Source organism: Euphorbia lathyris, chromosome 10 (assembly GCF_963576675.1).
Source record: "Euphorbia lathyris chromosome 10, ddEupLath1.1, whole genome shotgun sequence".
Lineage (NCBI taxonomy): Eukaryota > Viridiplantae > Streptophyta > Magnoliopsida > Malpighiales > Euphorbiaceae > Euphorbia > Euphorbia lathyris.
In genome coordinates this window covers 69907769-69923683 of record NC_088919.1, presented here as the reverse complement: position 1 = coordinate 69923683, position 15915 = coordinate 69907769, and positions in this window count along the sequence as shown.

Sequence of the window (15915 nt, the reverse complement as noted above, 5' to 3'; positions counted from 1 at the left end):
ATGTGAGACTTTGATCCTGCGGTCCCACGATCCTTAACAGAGATGACTCTGGGGTGTGAACTGCAAAGGTTGGGTGTCACAGGAAGTAATGTCAGGGTAGTTATACATTGGATTGAGCATTTATCACTCCCGATTAATGGGAGATACATCCAAGGATCGCTTGTGGAAGACTCGACTCTAAACCCTTGCAAGGTGATAGCTTAAGAGTAGAAATACAGATTTCACTTAACCTATCTTTTTGAGTTGACTCGGCCAAGAACAAGTAAAATGAACGTCTCGCTATATGTGACTTGACATTACCCATAGTCATAAGATTCAGTTCAAGGATGTAGTTGATAAAGGATCGTATTATACCGTAACTAATACGGAAGGGTTAACGACAGAATCAACCTGTCTTCTTAACGGACTCTGGGGAAATGATTATAGACTTGCCAATAACATACGCAGTACATCATTCCGTTATGCAAGGATTAAATATAATTCTTGAAGAAATTAATTTAATAGTTGCATACGGCCAGAAGTAGTAAGAACCTAATGGATCACACATAAGACTTGGAACCAAAAGAGAGATGGATATGATTAATAGATGGAAGCCCAATTGAGCCCAGTAAGGCCCAAATATATGGAGGGGGGGGCGAAATTTGTATATAGAGATAAGGAATTGATTTTATTCCATTAATCCTAATTTGATTAGGATTATGAATTAAATTAATTAAGAGATAATTAAATTAGGAGTTTTAATTGGATTAATATACTCCTATTATTATCCAATTAGGTTATTTATTATTATCCTAAATATATTAGATATATAGTGAGATAATAATTAGGAATCCTTTTCCGAATTGGATTCCTATTAAGTAACCTATTCCTATCTAACTAGGGTTTAGATTCAAGCAACTATATATACCCCTCCCATGTGAATTTCGACTAAGCCTCTAACCTCCCCCTATAGTGATTTTCGAAATTGCTATTTAGAGAGAGAAAAAGAATTCCCATCCCCTAGTTCGTGGACAAGAATTCATACGGCATTCCATCGATTGATTAATCTTATTCATCCCTCTTTCTCTTTGATCTTGTGTTGGTTAATTAGAGGCAATCTATTTTGGTTGCATCTCATAAGGGTTGATTTCATCTTAACCTCTCCGTGTTAAACTTTGTGGTTGGAATCTCGGAGAAGAATTGTGGGCGCTTCTTTAATAACGGTAGATTGTTCATCGAAAGGTATTCCTTCTTATCCCTCTTTATATGAAATAACGATTAACGGATCCTATGGTTAAAAGGAAATAGGCTAAAAATTTTATATTTCCGCTGCTATACCTTAGCCCTAATTTCCTTCAGTGGTATCAGAGCCATCGTTAAATCCGTTATTTCATATATGAAAATATAGAAGTTTTCAATAGGATTGAATAAATATTTATGGTTAGGATTAATTGACAAATAGTTTTGATTAATTAATTCTAAAGATAAATAAAGTTTTGATTAATTGTTAATTAAAACTGATTATGCTTATGTTCCTAATTATTTCGGTTGATAATCGTTATAACAAAATCTATTAGTTTTTATAGTTAGGTTGATAAAATTAGTTTTATTAATTCTAAATGATAAAACGGAAATCTATTGTAGTTTTTCCTCTTTCTGAAAATCGTTTTAAAATTGTTTTAGAACTGATATATATACATATATATATATATATATATATATATATATATATATATATATATATATTTAATAAAAAAAATAATAACGACAGCAGCCCGAGTCGCGCGGCTGCTGCCTCGCGGCAGCAGCCGCGTGAGGCGCAGGGGCGCCGCTGCCGCAAGGCAGCGGCGTCCCGCGTGCCCTAAGGGCTGCTGCCAATCGGCAGCGGCCCGCTCTCGGGCCCGGCCCGATACCCACTTGATTTTAAATGGTTTAAAATCGTTTTGTATTAAATGTATATATATGTTTCAGAAATTAATAGTTTTCTGTTTTGATTATCGAATAAAAAATTCGTTTAAATATTTGTTTTTACCAATATGTAAATCAAAGTGTTAAATGAATTGAAATCAAAATAATTGGGACGTGCATAATCAACGTTTTATATGGTTATATTAATCTAAGGATTAATATAAAGATACAAAACGATTAGAAGTAAAATTGGATGAAAGTTAATTTGACGAGTTAAAATTGGATGAAAGTTAATTTGACTCAGTTTATCAGGGTAAATTTCATCGATAGTGTACAACCTTTGGTCCATTTCACACTTTGGTGTACAACCTTCAATTTGTCTCATTAATATGTACGAAGTTATAGGTGACCTCACACTTTGATGTACAGCAGGTAAAAATGATCGGTCAACGCGAAGTCAACGCGCCAGATCAGCGGTTTGACCGGTCAAAAAGTCAAAACTTGACCACCTCATGTAAAATTACTTATATGCCCTCTTCTTCTTCCTTCTTCCTCTTTCCTCTTTCACTTCTCTCTCTAACTCCTCTCTCTCTCTAATTCTCTCTCTACCTTATGATTAGAATCCAAAAAAATTTCAATGCATATGAATCCCATAAAAAATTGGAGGATTTACCCAGAAATATTTTAAAAAAATTAATCCCATTTATGGGTCCGTCAATGTTTTTGTAATCTAAGAATTTTCATTTTCTGGTGCTCGTCTATGGGTAACACAACACAAGAATTTACATCTTATCAGTCTTCCCAACACAAAAGATATCAAAATATTGAAAATTCCCCCAACACAAAAATCTTTACAGCAGGGGGCATAAACCTATCAAAACCATGAGAACAGGATACACAAAGATTGAAGAGAATAAATATGTGTTTTCACTTCTAGAATTAAATTTCTTTTTCTAACTTTTCTTTTACTATAAATCCCACCCATCCTTCCACCGATCAAATTCCGACTTCCGCTCACCTAAACTTCCATACATATTCGAGAACTTCTGGATGCAATTACTTCTTATTTTGTAATGTGCTTGCGTATTTAGGCTAATTGCAGCACCAGAAAATTTCGATGTATCAATTGCCCATGTTGGTCTAACATATTCGACCCGCAACTACTTTGTTCAACAACCATGTCTTCTTCTTCATTTTCTTCGTCTGATCCATAAATGGGATTAATTTTTTTAAAATATTTGTGGATAAATCCTCCATTTTTTTGATGGGATTCATATGCATTGAATTTTTTTTGAATTCTAATCATAAGGTAGAGAGAGAATTAGAGAGAGGGATGAGTTAGAGAGAGAAGGGAAAGAGGAAAGAGGAAGGAGGAAGAAGAAAGAAGAAGAGGACATATAAGTAATTTTACATGAGGTGGTCAAGTTTTGACTTTTTGACCGGTCAAACCGCTGATGTGGCGTGTTGACTTCGCGTTGACTGGTCATTTTTACCTGCTGTACATCAAAGTGTGAGGTCACCTATAACTTCGTACATATTAATGAGACAAATTGAAGGTTGTACACCAAAGTGTGAAATGGACCAAAGGTTGTACACTATCGATGAAATTTACCCCAGTTTATCAGAATCAGTTTAAGGGAGTGTGTCAGAAATTATAATATAACTATTCTTCACATATTATAATAAAGCTATTCCTACATCATAATTATAAGGTTGAGCTTTTATACTGACAATTCAACCTGAAAAAGAAATTTTGATTATATGGGAGTTAAAGTGAAAAAGAAAAAGGACATGTATTCATGACTCCTAAATATGTTTGATTATGGCCAATATTGAAATACGTCCTGGATTCACATCAGATTTACTGTTTAAATTTGTCTTTGTAAACTTACTTAAATGGTGCCTTATTAATAGTTTTAATACTATAAAAATATTCTAATAATTTGTTGTTTGGAAAGTCCTTGGAGATTAACTAATCACTAGAAGTGGCAATTATCGTGTATTGGTATCGTGCCAATATTGATCTCCCAAATTTTTTCTAAATTCTTGTTTTATTGTCTTATTGATATCACAATGTTGAACTAATTACTCATCAATACGTTTTATTGGGCTATAAGTAAAAATAATAAGTGTTAAATGTATTGTGTAATTAGTAGTTCTAAAGACAAAAGTTGTTACGAAAAGGCATAGGTATATGCTTCCTCAATTATAAAACAGCTTCTTAATAAGATTGATCAATATAAAGTGGCTCATGTGTATCAGGAAGGGAATAGATGTGCGGATTTCCTTGCTAACAAAGCAGCTGATCAAAACGTTGGAGTCACTGTGTTGGTTGATGCTCCTCCCGAGATTGCTCAGCTTCTCAGAGATGATTTTCAGGGAGTCGCTCTCCCTCGCCTGGTTGCTATATAATGTAGCCTCATTTCCTTTCGTTTAGCCTGTCTTTCGTTGGTTTTCGGTTATTGTTTTTCAGTTGTAACCAAAAAAAAAAAGACAAAAGTTGTTACGAAAAGGCATAGGTATATGCTTCCTCAATTATAAAACATAAAATTTAAATTTGTTTTGCGCATAAATATGTATGTTCCAATTATAGAAATTATTTAATTCGACACACCTTCACACGCAAATGCTCAATGCTCTTGAAGCCCAATAGCATGTCATGGAAACAATTGAACTAAAAGCTCAAGCTAATAGTTAAGACCCAATCATGAATCTTATATTAATCTCCCAAATCTCTTCAACAAGCTAGAACTACTAATATGATAGAGATAAGAAAGTGGTTATCTCAATCGTAATAGGTAAAGATTATCAACATAATTAACCTAGAGATAATTAAAAGAATTATGTTTAACACTCCCCTCCGTCAAGCCGATGTCGAGGAGCAACCCTAAGCCTATCGTGAAGCTGGAGAAAATCATTACTTTGGCTTGGTTTGCAAATAAAATGGTAATCCAACTCTATATGTTGGGAGGAACCTGATATGAAGGAATATGATCTGGACTTGCTTGCCATAATCCAACTCTATATATTCTGCATGAGCATGAAAAACTACTCATTGTGAGATAGATTGCATTGACATTGTCACATCAGAGTTGCACTAAACGTGGAGGATACCTCAGATTGCCAATAAGGGACCGAAGCCAAAGGAGTTTTATAGTTGCATTTACCAGCCATGTACTCGCTTTTCATGGATGACCGAGCAATGGTAGGTGAAGAAAAATAGACAAGTCTAGCGCAGCGAAAATATAAAATTTTATCTATTTCCCTTTTCCTAAAATCTGTTAATCCTTATTTCATACAAAGAGAGATTAAATAAGTGTACATTTATTGATGATCTGTGTACCGTTGCAAATGAAGTACCCAATAATTTCTCAATCGTGTTTCACGAACAATGAAAGTAATAAATAAGAAAACAGATAGTATTCAACCAATGAATATCAATTTAAGTTGATTGCCTCTAAAAGAATCAACATGATATCAAAGAGAGAGTAAATGAAAGGAGTAATTAGACGAGTGGAGGTCGGAAGAATTTCTTCCCTTCTAATTTGTGTTGGCCGAAATTCATAACCCTATAATAGGGCTATTTATAGTCTTCCAAATATTAACCCTAATCACATTAGGTTAAAACTCTTAATTAGAATCTTATAACGAATAAATTTACTATTACATAAATATACAAATATTATCTTTTATCTATATATTAATATAAATAAATAATAATCCTAATCCTAATTAGATATTTATTTATGTTAGAGAATTAATTTAATTAGAGATATAATCACATTAAACCTTCTAATTAATATTATCACATAATAAGTTAATTTGACTATAATTATAATCTGATTATAATTATCAATTAATTTAATTAATCCTCATTATATACATATATTTCGGGGCCCCTCATTCTCCACCCTCTCAATTACTATTTCGTCCTCCGATTCCAAGTCCTATGTGAGGCCCAATAGGTTCTTACCGCTATTAGCCGTATATATTTATTCGAATTAATTCAACCAGATTAATTTCAACTAAATATATAACGGAATGAGTTCGAAGAATATTACTAGCAGACCTGTAAACATTCCCGAGAGTGATAAAAAGCCAGGTTGATACTGACGTTCATCTTTCCGTATTAGGTCTAATATAATTCGATCATTCATTAGCTATATCCTTAGACGAATATGTAACTATGGAATATGTCAAGTTACATATAATGTGAAGGAAAATAGACAAACCAAGACTCAACGGAAATATAAATTTTTTTATCTATTTTATCTATTTTTCTTTCCAAGATTCGTGGATAAAGTTCATCAATAGTGTACAACCTTTGACCTATTTCACATTTTGGTATACAACTTTCAATTTGTATAGGTGACCTCCAACTTTGGTATATAACCTGTTAAAATGATCGGTCAACGCTAGTCAATATGCCACATCATCCTTTTTTTCATCTCTCCCATTTAAAAATATGGGACCCTAAAATTAAAATATCTAAAATATCTTTATTGCTCTTCTCTCTCCATAGTTTCTTTTCATCTTTTCTCTTTCTAACTTCATCTAACTAAAGAGCAGGGAATTTTGTGAGATTCACGTGAATCTCACCAAAAATTGTCATGCAAGTTTTCTGTGTTCTTTATTAGCATCTATGAATCTCATGCCTTCATTTTTATTTTGATTTAATTAATGCTTCTTTTTCTCTTTCTATAAATCCTATTTTTTCAATTTCTCTGTAAACTCAATTTAAACAATACTTTCTTTATTCATAATGTAGATCAGAGATTAGGGAGTCAAGTCTAACCAAGATCCCATCATTCTTTTTTAAAAAGAAAAAAGGAAATAAAAGAGTTTTCAAATTATAAAGATATAATGAATCAAATAATCAAACTAATTGAAATCTTGATATTCACCTAGTGGGGACTCTTTGATCTGGGCATACAAGAGTAGCCGACCCATAATTTATGGATATATATAAGATATTTTACATGTTTGAACAGATCCTTCCTAGTTTCATTTCTAGAAAATTCTTTTTGGAAAAAGATGGAAGGGTTCTTCTTACGTTGAAGCAAAATTTGAGTTCAAAATTGATAAAGAACTCGAAATAGAATGTCAGAAAGAAATGGGAATGGAGAACTCGAAATGTTCCCGTGAGTAAGCAAAATCGACAGATTTGTTCTTCAACCCCCATATTTTTTCTTCAAAATGGACATAGACAGATGACTTAGAGAGAGGGAGTGGGAGAGAGAAGTTGGAGGAGGAGGAAGAAAGTATGTTAATTAGTTGAAATTAAAAGGGTGTAAAAGTAATTTTTAATTAGTGGTCCCACAATTCATTTTTTAGTTAATTAGGAGGGAAAAGCAATAATTTAGACATTTCAATTTTAGGGGTCCCACTTTTTAAATGAGAGAGATAGAAAAAGGATGATGTGGCGCATTGACTGGAGTTGACCGGTTATTTTAACTTGCCATACACTAAAGTGGGAGGTCACCTATAAATTCGTACATATTAGTGAGACAAATTGAAGGTTATACACCAAAGTGTGAAATAGGCCAAAGGTTGTACACCATTGATGAAATTTACCCAAGATCTGTTAATCGTTATTTCATACAAAGAGAAATTAAACAAGTGTACCTTTTTTGAAGATCTCTATCGTTGCAAATGAAGTGCCCACAACTTCTTAACCGTATGTCACAAACAATGAAATCAATAGAAAATAAAATGGTTAGTAATCAACCAATGAATAACAATCTAAATTGATTGCCTGTAAAGGAATTGACACGAGATCAAAGATGGAATAAACGAAAGAGTAATTTAGACGGGATGATATCGGAAGAATTCCTAGCCTCCAATACTTAGCATGGCCGAAATACATATGGTAGAAGGGTTATTTATAGCCTTCTCAAATCCAAACCCTAGTTGTATTAGTGAATTAATTAAATTAGAATCTAATTCAGAATAGGATTACTAATTAGATAATTAATTAAATATCCATCATTATCTTAAATCATATCGTAATATAATTAGATAATGATCCTAATCCAATTAGATATTAATTTATGTTAAAGGATAATTAATTAGAGTTATCATCACATTAAAACTCCTAATTAACATTATCACATAATCACATATTTTAATTTACAATCATAATCCAATTACAATTATTAATTAAATTATTCTATCCCTATTAATATATAAATTTCGGCCCATATGTATATACCCTCTAAATTACAATTCCGTCCTCCGATTCCAAGTCTCATGTGTGACTCATTAGATTCTTACCGTTGCTAGTCATATAAATTTATTGGAATTAATTCAACCTGATTAATTTCAACTTAATATATAACGAAATGAATTTGAGGACTGTTACTAGCAGAACCGTAGGCAATCACCCAGAGTGATAAGAAGCCAAGTTGATACTGACGTTTACCTTTCCGTATTAGGTTGTTGAATGATTTGCGCAAGTGCACGACTTTCGCTTGTAGTAATAAAAAGATATCGAACCAACATGGAAAGCTTTGATATATAAAATCTTATTTATTTTGATTAAATTCGTTTTATCTAGGTTAATAGAAAAATCGTTTATTGGTTTAGGATAGATTAAATGGTTATGGATTCAGAATCCAATTCTGTCAATAGTTTAGATTACAATTGCAGAAATTATGTTTAGGAACAAGTAAAATTCAAGACTTGTATACACAAAGCAAGAAAACAACTTATAACTTTGATTAGATTATCAGTGTGTAACAATTTATCGATTAATTCAATTACTATGCTTTGAACTGTAGACAATCTTTCCACGGTCGGTCTAAGATTGCATACCTTAATCAAATTGGTGTTCTATATTTGATAAATCGTGGTCTTGTAGATACCAATTATCAATCCTAATTTGCTTAAGTGATCAACAAAGTTTTCATGGAAATATGATTTGTGTAAAAAGGTTTTTTATGAAAACACCAAGGATATTACTTTTAAGAATATCGCTAGATCAGACTTAAAAATAACAACAGTAGAAATGAATTGCATTGAAAAGATAATTTATTAATTTGTTATGAATCGTCATAAGTCAACAGAAAAGAAGAAGCTTGGATATCATTTAACTAACTGAGTTTTGGGTTGTCAATCCTTTCCTCAACTTCGTAGGCTTATCAGACCCTAGGCGCCTCCTGCACTGGTTTTTCTCGCTGAATCCTCGAAATAGAAACTGGTCCGTCTTCTACAGAGTGTAAACTAGACTTAGAATAATACTCGAACTTTAAACGACAATATCTGTGTTTGTATCTAACTAATTGAACAACTTGTGTATAACAAGTATGCTTTATAAAATTGCAAACTAGAATCTCTAACTATCTAACTCTCTTGAATGCTGAAATGAATCCTATATTCATAGCTGATGAAGAGTCTTGTTGAAGTGTCGTGTCCGCTGGTGAAGAGTCGTTTCTATCCGGATGAATAGACGCGTCATTTTGAATTGAAAACATGTAAAATGTGTTCTATAATCTTGCTGTTTCTGTCGAGATTATGGAAATCTCGATCGCGTCTTTGGATTAAGGGAGTTTAAGCATGAATTCGTGCTTCTTTCACAGAAAAAACGTGTGTCGCGACTAAGATATTGGGAATCTCGATCGCGATAGAGACTTTTGTCTCTGTTCCAAGATCATTCCCAAGTCCTTCCGGTGCGGCCTCTGAATCGTATGCGTCTTTTAACTTGTAAATGTGATTTCTCTCTCGTTTTTGCTCCATTTTAGCTCCTATTTGGATTTTTCCAAATAATTTAGTACCTTGCACAATAGAAACAAATATAAACGTAAAAGTATTCTAAAAGAATATAATTAACATGTTTTAATACGAAACTGAAGTAATTATTGATGTTATTTTAGGTATATTTTGGGCTTATCAAATATCCTACACTTAAGCTTTTGCTAGCCCCGAGCAAAATTTCAGTGAATCTATCCTTCAATCAATCTTTTATAAAAATAGAACATATTTCCACATATCCTTTTTAAATTAGTTAAATCGAAAGATAAATCTTACAAGGTAAATTTATAGGCAAAACATCAAACTAGCTAGTGTAAAAGTGATATATCATCCGTCTTGTATTGCAATTTTTATATTGAAACATTCAGGACGGGTGTAAGCACGCATGTTTTTTATTCCTTCGTCTCAAGGAATTTCAAAGCACAAAATTTCTTTTCCCAAACCTAAACTACTATTTATATAAACATGAATTAATATGAACTTAGGTATTCATTATTCTATTTGCTAGTCACGCCCGTGATAAGGGTGGTCTCGTCCGTGACTTTATATACATTAAGTTGTTTGTGTCCATTTAAGTGGTTCCGACCATGCCATGGGTGGACGCAATCGTTACTTTAAACTTTAAACACGTTATTTTGTTTTTATTTTAACGTTCCTTTCATACCTCGATTGTGCTAAGGTGGTCGCAATCGTGGCCAAAAGTATCACTTTACTAACTTTTCTTCCGTTTCATATCTCGATCGTGATAAGGGTGGTCGCAATCGTGGCCAAAAGTAAAGAATATGAATACTTAATTAACACGAGTTATAAAACAAAAAATTAAAATGGGAAAGAAAAATAGCACATTCATCCTCTATTGACTTAAAATTCAACATGTATTACAGCTATAGTTTCCTTAAAAACTTCAATTGATTTTAAAGTAAGACGAAATCAAACTGAGCAAAAAGCTAAAAATGTTAGTTTGATTAATGCCAATAAACCTAATCAAAAAATATAAATAAGAATTATATTTATCATGTTTTGCATAATATAAAATAAAGATTGAAATAAAGAAATTTTACTTATATATATGCACTCGGGACGGTTTCTTTATAAAATTGTTTCGGAGATTTGTAAACATATTCAAACTTTAAATTGCCCGTATACAGGACGTATCTAGGATTTTTATATAATGGGGGCAAACTATATAGGTTCGTTAATAGTACAAATTTACAAATTCAAAATCCTTAGATTAACTAAGGGATAAAGATCAAATTTGACCTTAACGTTATTTGTGAAATACATATTTAGCCCTAATATTCGAAATTGTCCAAATTTAATCCTAATGTTTGCAATCAAGATCAATTTTAGTCATACGTTACCGAAATCTTAAGGTTCTAAACAAATTTGTCAAAAAATCTATGACTAAAATTGGTCTTATTTGGAAACGTTAGTGTTCAATTTGGACCATTTCATAAGTTCGGTCTAAATTTGCACTGTACTAAACACATTAGAATCAAATTTGGCGGTTGTCCCATTAACTAATTTAACTCAACTCAAATGTTAAAGTCATGAAAAATGAAGAAATTGCATCTTCAACAATTATGCTATAAAACGAAGGAAACATACTAAACAAGCAACATAAATAATATTTCAATATATAAAGAAAATTAAATTAAATAATCTTAACAACAATGTGGAACAAATTATAAATATGAGAAGAACCAAATTAATCTACCAAACACCATATTCAAATTCAACAGAAAGAATATAATAAAAAAAAGCCCTTTTAAAGCAGTCATTATTTTTACCTTCAATACTTTTAACTCTAAAAATAAATCATGACCATCAATATCAAAGTGTACATCGTGATCTAATAAATCACTTACTTCAAAGATATTTTTTTTCCAGATCATTATATGGATTTTAACTTTTCTGAAGTAAATAAAAATCCAAGTTTTTTATCATAATAAAAAAAAAATTCAAATTTTAGTTTTATAGAAGCTATTTATTGATCAATTATATATATATATATAAAAATCCATCCAAAAATATTCTTCAAATGTTTTCACTACTTCATTATTTATATTTTCATCAAATACATTTTTTTTATATATACAACTTATAATTTATATATTTTATAAATTTAAGTTTCATGATGGACCCTAATCCCATATATATATTTTTTCCAAATTCTATTTTATAACTTATTAGACTAAAAATATATATGAGGCCTCCATTTTGTTTTGGGGCCCTAGGCGATGGCCTTGGCTGCCTTAAAGGCAAGTCGGCCCTGGGTGTAGTCACGACCCATTGACGACGGAAAAACGAAAATAACCGACGTTTAATGGACGTGTGCTCCCTCGTCAAACTATGGATGTTTGCATCCACCGCGGTGATCCTTGAACTCATTTGTCAATTGTCCACAACAACTTCATCCAACCTCAAATTCATTCGACGGTTGTTCACATTCACTTGATCAAAACCCGTTGCCAACCTACATTCTCTTCAACATTAGCCCCGACATTCACTCGTGGCTCTTCTTCTTCATGCTCATGCTCTTGCCCTCCAACATTTTCCTCCTCTTCATCTTCTTCATCATCATCATCACCCTCTTGTGTACCTACAACATGGGAACTCAAAGCACCACCACCCGAACTAGCAAATAGACTCCTAGTTGTCTCCTCATATGATTTAAATGCGGCTGGTCCTAGCTTAAGCACTAAATTTTCCCTTTGAAGTGCGGAAATATCCAAGAGAGGTAATCCAAAATTATGAGGAAGGGTTTTGAAAATCCGCTAATTCGCCCCGTGCTCCCAAAACAATTCCGGTAATTAAATTACCCATAGAAACTTGCCTATTATGGGAAATGGAAGCTCAGTGCAAATTATCGAAAATCATTCTAATATCAATCTTCAAATTCTTAAAAATGCAATCAAGCACAAACAAATCACGACTTTGCACTTTCTACCCTACAACTTACCAAATAGGGAATAGGATAAAAATTTGTGAAAATAACAGACACAATTATCCTTAATCAATTTACATGAAGTGTTCTTTGGACGAAAAACATCCAAATCCGTCAAAAAGTTCTAAACCGTGTGGGTGTTAAAAAAATTCGGCTTGTGATAAAAATCTTGAGTAGGAAAACCGAACCATTCACCCATTTCTTCATAGCCAACTTCAAATCTTATACCCTTATTCCTAAATAAAATTATATCATGCTTCTTATCATAATTCAAAGTGACCAAAAATTCCACAATATCTGACTCAATGCATGGAAAACGCATGCTTGCAAATTTCTTCCAACCAAGAATGGTTAAAAACTCATCAATCGGCTCGGAGAAGGAGAAAGCACTTACCGTATCAAAGTCCAAAATTTGCATGTCGGTGAACTCCATCTTGTTCCTGGAAAAATGTCTATAGCGACGTCCTTCCACATCCGTCTCGATGTCGAAAGTCACTCCATATTGGACACGTAATCGATTGGCTTGAGTGGCTTGTGTTTTATGTGCAACTCTCTTTTGTCTAAGCATTTTGGCTTGAAATTTGGTTGAGAAAGTAGAGAGAGATGAGAGAAAATAAGAATAATGGTGGGATAAGGTTAGGGTTTGAGTGTGGAGAAGATGATGAATAGGGAAAGATATATGGGGAAGATGAAAAATCTATGTTTGGGGAAGAGTAAAAGGATGTTGATTGGTGAAAGAAGGAGGTGATGTATAGGTATGATTGGTGGGTAATTAATATGGAAGAAGAAAATGTTATAATTTAGAGTTGGAATAGGAAAAGATGCAATATTTTGGTGCATTTTCTGGCCATAATATCTTGTGTCGCTATCGAGATTTCTAGAATCTCGATCGCGACTGGCACTTTTCAGGAAGAAAATTTCTTCATGAAACTCCTGCTTGGTTGTTTGTCTAGAGATTTTAAAAATCCCTACCGAGATTCTGGACCTGTAACCCCAAAATCTGTATTTTTTTTTACAATTTCAACTTGGAAAAATCGATTTCTTCTTATATTTATATTCCATGAATGCTATTTAATCCCTGAAACTTTAAAAATCAAAACGGAAAAATTAAATTTAAGGCTAACCTAAAGGAATTAAAACTTTATTAAATCAAAAACATATGTACATTAATTATATAATTAAAAACATCAAACATATATACATTACACAACCATACTTTATATAATCAAACATAATTTAAACTAAAATCATCCCTATGAATGGGAATTCATCGTGCATTGGCCCGGTTTATCTTGGCTTGAATAAAAACTTATCTTTCTTCTAGAGAAAGAAACCGTGGACCAAGACGAAAAACGCGTTTGACGATCCCTTCATTTTCTACGAATTCGAAGTCTAGGACAGGGTATAATTCATTCACATTCCAATGAACTGAAATCGTGCCCTTGGCACCTAAAATTATTCCACAGATTATACTCCCATACCCAACCGTCTTGTTCTTCGAACGAGAGGCGGCTATCAAACCCTCCATCAAAATCTTTGATGAATTCAGAGTATTTCCTTGAAATATATCTCCTAAAACATACAAATTTGTGTCGCGGACTACACTGCTATGACCACGACCAAATAAACTGTAGCAGAGATATTTATGGAGATACAACATGGAGTTCGAAATTAATAGACTTGTTGAAAGCAAGACGTGGATTAAATCTCCAGAATCCTGTCAACATTCTCCAAATATCTCTGGATGTCATATCTCTACCAGGATGGTATTGTGTTGTATCCCTTGGTGGAAATCCAAACCATTCATGCAATTCGGGATATCCGAATGTGTATTCTTTTCCACTGTTATGGAAACTGAGGCGAACTCGTCGTTTGTTGACGAAACATACTATCGAAAAGAACTCTACTATCCAATTGCCAATAACTGGGAATCACATGGATGAAAACTTGGTCCATCCTAAGTTTATAAGGTAGCGATTCATGTCTTCGCTAATCCCGAGTTCATCGTTTAAGAACTCGTCCATATACATCATGCCACAGAAAAGTACATAACAAAACTGTAAATATCTTCGTTCCTCATCTTCATTAAAAATGGGGAACCATGCACCATATCTAAAAATCCATGAGCCTATTTTAGTATCTTATCCCTAGATGTTATAAAGCCACTGTGTTGTTGCATGTTTATAGAAAGTATTAGTTTTAGGTGGAGGTCACATGGAAGCCAAACTTGGACATAATGTTATAAAGTTCAAATTTAGATCAATTTTGTTAAGGCCGTACTTCCTTATTATATAAGGACTCTTATTTCCTAGCGTAGTTAGACTACATGACTTACTCTTAGAATTAGTATAGGTTTTGGTTTTTCTTTGTCTTTGTTTTGTTGAAACAGTATGTCAACCCAAACTAGTATATGGGGTTGTCACATTGGAAACCTTGACCGTTTGGTCCAATAGGCTCTGATACCATATTATGGAACTAATTGAATGTGAGTCATCAAAAGGGCACCACTCGAAAACCCAAATCCCTTCATTTATGTGCTCCTCATAAAAAATCCTTTCAATCTATACATGACATTATATCTAATGAGAAATGATGGTGTCTGGAAGGGACATCTAAGAAGAATTATATGCTTCTAAAATTAGGTCATTATGGTACTAATGGACTTATAACATACCATAGAGAAGAGATCAAGTTCTACACATGCCATCATATCTCTGTCATCAAGGGATTTGGCTTCAGTTATTTGTTTCTACTCCGATCCTCACTAAAATGATCAATGATCTTTCCTCGATTTTCAACTCTGAAGCCTCACAACTGAAAGAACCCTTAAAGAACTTAGGAAATTGAGGGGGGAGGCATCTGATAACACCCAAATATACAAAGGTAGATATATGTTCGCATTAGAGGAAGTAAGGACATGTGTCACGAGTAGAGCCTCTAAATCAAGGTGAATGGGGGCATATAAAGGTAACCCCACATGGTTAAAATAGAAGAAGTGTTATAAAATTACACTAACATACGTCCCTGATTCCATTCTTGGAATCACGGGATGGCAATTTTGGCACACAGACTGTCGGTAGATGGCATGTGCAAGTGAGTTGGACTAAGGGGTGCAATCTTCTAGACTATTTGATTTTCCACTGACACCCTATCAATAGATATACATTTCCTGCACAAAATCCATATTTGCATACTTTACATTATTCACCTTTCTCAACTCTGCTAATTAAATTTAGTATTAAAGTAGGATCCATGTGTTGAAACACCTTTCCACATGATTTTGATTTGACAAAATCATTTAAGTTAATCCATGATTAAGGGACAATTAAATT